Source organism: Phoca vitulina, unplaced genomic scaffold (assembly GCF_004348235.1).
Source record: "Phoca vitulina isolate PV1807 unplaced genomic scaffold, GSC_HSeal_1.0 scaffold2, whole genome shotgun sequence".
In the NCBI taxonomy this organism is placed as follows: Eukaryota; Metazoa; Chordata; class Mammalia; order Carnivora; family Phocidae; genus Phoca; species Phoca vitulina.
In genome coordinates, this window is record NW_022589705.1 from 14,363,050 (window position 1) to 14,368,879 (window position 5,830).

The 5,830-nt window shown below is 35.6% G+C and overlaps 1 pseudogene; it reads left to right on the forward strand.

The window, feature by feature from the left end:
- The first annotated feature begins 4,813 nt into the window (after positions 1 to 4,813).
- Positions 4,814 to 5,423, forward strand: LOC116641729 (annotated as a pseudogene).
- The last annotated feature ends 407 nt before the right edge of the window (positions 5,424 to 5,830 follow it).

Sequence of the window (5,830 nt, forward strand, 5' to 3'; positions counted from 1 at the left end):
AGAGAGTAAGTGTGTGCCTGCCTTCCCCAGCTGCTAAAGACACTTAGATGGCATCTTCTTCCACTAGAAGGCTGTTTTGCCCACACTGAAAATCTGTTGTCTCGTGTATCCACCTTCATTAATTGTCTTAGCTAGATCTTTTGGATAATCTGCTGCAGCTTCTCCATCAGCACTTGCTGCTTCACCTTGCACTTTTATATTACGGAGATGGTTTCTTTCCTTAAACCTCACTAACCAACCTCTACTAGCTTCAAACTTTTCTCCTGAAGCTTTCTCACCTCTCTCAGCCTTCACAGAATTAGAGTTAAGGCCTTGCTCTAGATTAGGCCCTGGTTTAAAGGGATGTTATGGCTGGTTTGATCTTCTATCGAGATCACTCAAACTTTCTCCATGTCAGGAATAAGGCTTTTTCACTTTTTTTTAAATTATTTGTGTGTTCATTGGAGTATAATTTTTAATTTCCTTCAAGAGATTTTCCTTTGCAGTCACAATTTGGCTGATTCAAGAGGCTTAGCCTTGGCCTATCTCAGCTTTTGTCATGCCTTCCTTATTAAGCTTAATCATTTTCTAGCTTTTGATTTAAAGTGAGATACATGTGACTCTTCCTTTCACTTGAACATTTACAGGCAATTGTAGAGTTATTAATTGGCCTGATTTCAATATTGCGTCTCAGAGAATAGGGAAGCTTGAAGAGAGGGAGAGATATGGGGTTAGCCAGTCAATGGGGCAGTCAGAACAAACCCAACATTTATGGATTAAGTTTGCTGTCTTTTTTTTTTTTTTTTTAAGATTTTATTTATTTATTTGACAGAGAGAGAGAGAGCACACAAGTAGGCAGAGAGGCAGGCAGGCAGTGGAGAGGGAGAAACAGAATCTCCACTGAGCAGGGAGCCCGAGGTGGGGCTCAATCCCAGGACGCTGGGATCATGACCTGAACCGAAGGCAGCTGCTTAACCGACTGAGCCACCCAGGCACACCAAGTTTTCTGTCTTAAATGGGCATGGTTTGTAGCACCCCAATTACAATAGCAAAATCAAAGATCACTGATCACAGATCACCATAACAAATATAATAATAATAAAACAGTTTGAAATATTGTTGGAGTTACCAAAATGTGACACAGAGACACAGTGAGTAAATGCTATTGGAAGAATAGCACCGATAGACTTCCTCAAAGCAGGGTTGCCACAAATCTTCATTTTGTCAAAAAAAGGAAAAAAAGATCTGCAAAGTGCAATAGAGCACAATAAAATGAGATATGCCTGTATTGAATGATTTGTGATGAATTAATATCTTTAAAAAAAAATTTTTTAAGATTTTATTTATTTATTTGACAGAGGGAGACACAACGAGAGAGGGAACACAAGTAGGGGGAGTGGGAGAGAGAGAAGCAGGCTTCCCGCCAAGCACAGAGCCCAATGCGGGGCTTGATCCCAGGACCCTGGGATCATGACCTGAGCCAAAGACAGACGCTTAACAACTGAGCCCCCCAGGCACCCTTGTGATGAATTAATATATTAAAAATAACTTGATCTTGTCCTTAAGGAAAAATTCAGAGAATTTTAATGGGATAGACAACTTCTTTGACAAACATAAATGATTAAAATTACTAAAAATCTGTATAGATATATTTCTGTTAAATTTATTAGTAATTGATATATTCCCATGATTATTTTCTCAAGTCTATCCCATCTAATATACCAAATTTACTAGCATAATCTTGGCTCATGCTTTTATTATCCTTTTAAATTCTGTAAGTTATCTAGTGACTAACCCTTCTTTTTTTCTGATATTGATAAAATGGTCTTTTCCCTCTCTCTCGATCAGTTGCATTCAAAGATTGCTATGGCTTCTTGATGAATTGACACTTTTGTCATTATGAAATGTCCTTCTTTATCACTAATGAAACATAATTTGTTTGATATTAATATAGACAGTCAGCCCTCCTTTTAGTTAATGTCTGCCTGATATACCTTGTTCCATCCTTTAACTTTTAATCCATCTTTCTCTTGTTATATAAAGTGCATTTCCTCTAGCAGAATATAATTGATCCTTTTAAAAAATACAGTCTGACAACCTCTGCCTTATAATTGGTGTCTTTAACCTACCTATATTTAATGCAGTCCCCAACTGGTTGGATTTAAATATATCATCTTGTTCTTTGTTTTTGTCCCATTCCCCCTCACCCTGCTCTTTATTTTTCCCTTTTCCTTGTCTTCTTTTCTATTAGTTGACATTTCAAAGAAGAACCAAATTTTGTCTAGTCATACGGTATTCCATTCTTTTTTGGAATAGCTGTCATATTTTGAACCAGATCCTCCCAAAATGCTATTCTTGAAATCCTCTTCTTTGATACTGTGGAATTATTGCCCAAGCAAAAAGTGATTCTCCACCTATAAATCCTGCTCATAGAAAATTTTCAACCAATGCCTGAAGAGTTCTGCACTTCCAATTTTTGGACATAATATGAGAAAAGAGGTCAGAATTTTGAAGAACTTTTATTAGTATACAAGGTTTTATACGTTCCCTTGATATTTCATTGCTTTTTCATATTCCTTTTATAATACCTTTTAAGTCATGAACAAAATATTAAAACTGTAATTTAGGACTTTATTATAATTCATGGCATACTTTTAGTAAGTCTTGAAAAGTCTTTAGTAATTATCCAAATGACTAAGTTTGTATACGTTAAATTTATGTTGTAAGTAACTTTAAGGAACATTTGAATGCTATAGAGTACATAGTACTCTAAAAAAATAAAAGGCAGGCGCCTGGGTGGCTCAGTTGGTTAAGCGACTGCCTTCGGCTCAGGTCATGATCCTGGAGTCCCAGGATCGAGTCCCGCATCTGGCTCCCTGCTCAACGGGGAGTCTGCTTCTCCTTCTGACCCTCCCCCCTCTCATGCTCTCTCTCTATCTCATTCTCCCTCTCAAATAAATAAATAAAATCTTTAAAAAAAATAAAAAATAAAAAAATAAAAGGCATTCAGCCGAATCATAGCTTGATTTAAGATTTAACTTAAATTTTGACTTGGGTAATAAATAAATATGATTTAAAGGAATCAAGTCTCTCTTATAGTAGAATACATTATGGTTAGTATGTTGAAGTTGGTGGCTATGAACGTATTTTTAGTCCCAAAAGACTATTATTTACTTGAATTTCTTTTTAAAACATGTTGCTACCCGTGAACAATTATGCAGCGTGATAGGACTTGACTTCACGGCTGTCCACCTTCCTTTACATTGGGTTTGTTACAGTCTGGTCCTCTGTTTTCTTTTGATGAAATTTGATGATATAATTCATATAAAGACAATGAGTGGAATGCTATGGGTTTTGTAGGTCTTCAATAAATGACAGCTACTTTTATATTTTATCTCTTCCAAACATGTTTTTTTTTCACATTTTAGAATATCTGAAACTGAGATGGCTATTATAATTGATGTTTATGATGCACCTTGAAATGATACTATTAATGCTATATACACTAAAAAGGTCAAGATGTGCGCATGTGTTAAAGTTAAGTGTCATATCACTCTAAATACCTCGTCAGATCTGTCAAAAGAGTTCTTTTAATAATTACAAAATAAAAATTCAGAGAAGATCATATTATAGTTAAACTGACAATTCCTATTTAGTGGTACATAAAATAATGGTGTGAATTATATTTGATGGCAACTTCGATTAGATGAAATACAGTATTACTAATAACATTTATACAACAATGTGCAAAATACCTCTCCTTCTGTCAGAAAATACTAATCTTAGTAAGCAGTTAATGGAAACTAACTATATCTAATAGTATGCTGAGCTTTGACTGACAGTTTATCATAGTGGCTAGAGCCATACAATCTGTTGAAATCCCCCTTCCTCTGTTTCATAACTGTGTGACTTTGGCCATTGTACTTAACCTCTGTGCATCAGTTCTTGATCTGTTAGAAAATAGATAATAATTTTATTCACCATGAAGTGTTATGATAAGATTAAATAAGTGAACCTATGAATAGGAAGAATAGTTAGTATCTCATATTTACTACACAAAGAATGTTAGTTGTTACATATGTCATCCATTAGGGTAGTGATTTTAAATACAGTTTCTCTTAAACTTTATCCTCTGTCCATCTTAGATAAAACTCTGATGCCTTAATATTATCCTTGAGAAATGAAGCTTTTATACTTTTATTCTGTTGCTAGTGCTTGGTCAGTATTAGTTGAGTAATGTGTCATTCTCCAGTATAGTGGAATCAAAAGAAGACAACTGACTGGATAAAAAGATAATTGTGTACTAGAAAAAATATTTGGTTAATGTTTGAATATTTTACTGGCCTGTCTTTGAATCTATACTCTCTAAAAGATGCATACAGTTGGATTAAAATAATATTCTACTTCATTAGTTAAAGGCGAAACTTTGGGATTTCATTTGGATAAAATATTTTATATGATTATATCAGGAAAAGAGGATTAAATATGTGCTCCATATCTGCAAAGTTTCTGTTTTAAGTTTTACTTTTTAAGGGGAAAAGAATACATGAAACAGGCAGATTCTGTACTTATATTTCTTTAGTTTTTCCATAGGGCAATAAATGAGACAAACCTGATTTAGGCTATTATTACTGAAATGGAATGGAATAATACATGTGTTTTGATTTATAAAGTCATCAAATACTGAATTTTAAGAATATTTTGAGGGAAATTTATCTTGTAATACTTATTTTAGTAGTTAACCATGCATCCATAAAAAATAAGGAATAATATAGGGTAGTGAAAATCAGTGTTGTATCCTGGTTAAGAGGATTGTCAGACCATCCCTGTTTTTATGAATCCACTTAGACAAAGAAAGTACAACATCCTTTTGGCTTTCGGCTTGGGGAGGCAAAGGTGCAACTTTCCTCGGTCGTCCCGAAGCCGGGTTCATCCGACACCAGCCGCCTAAGTTCGACCCCAACGAGATCAAAGCGCCTGAGGTGCACCGGTGGCGAAGTCGGTGCCGCGTCTGCCCTGGCCCTGAAGATCAGCCCGCTGGGTCTGTCTCCAAAAAAGGTTGGTGATGACATCGCCAAGGCAACCGGTGATTGGGAGGGTCTAAGGATTACAGTGAAACTGACCGTTCAGAACAGACAGGCCCAGATTGAAGTGGTACCTTCTGCCTCTGCCCTGATTATCAAAGCCCTCAAGGAACCACCAAGAGACAGAAAGAAGCAGAAAAACATTAAGCACAGTGGAAATATCACTTTTGATGAGACTCTCAATATTGCCCGACAGATGCGAAACTGATCTTTAGCCAGAGAACTCTCTGGAACCATTAAAGAAATCCTGGGGACTGCCAGTGTGTGGGCTGCAATGTTGACGGCCGCCACCCTCATGACACCGACAGTGGTGCGGTGGAACGCCCAGCTAGTTCACTACAAAGGAAAATGTGTCAATAAAGGATCATTTGACAACCAAAAAAAAGAAAATACCACATCGTGCCACAGGTGTTTTGATAGGACTGTTGTAATGTGTTAGATGTTTTGACAGTCCTTTTAATAATGTAAAACATGGTATTTTATTACCAAGTAGTCAGTACAAGCATCTCTGACACATTGTCCCTGAGACTTGTTCTTTCCTGAATTTTAATCCATGTGATGACCCAGAGAAATTTTATAATATAAATGAATAAATGATATAAAATTGCAGAAACATAAAAAATATTTTGTATTAGTTTTACAGATAAATACATATTTTAATATAAGTAAGAAAGAAATATGCATGCATGTATATACATGTATAAATGTAGTAATTATAATTGTTGACTCAATCTGAAGAAAATATATTGGTCACAGATCAGGTTTAG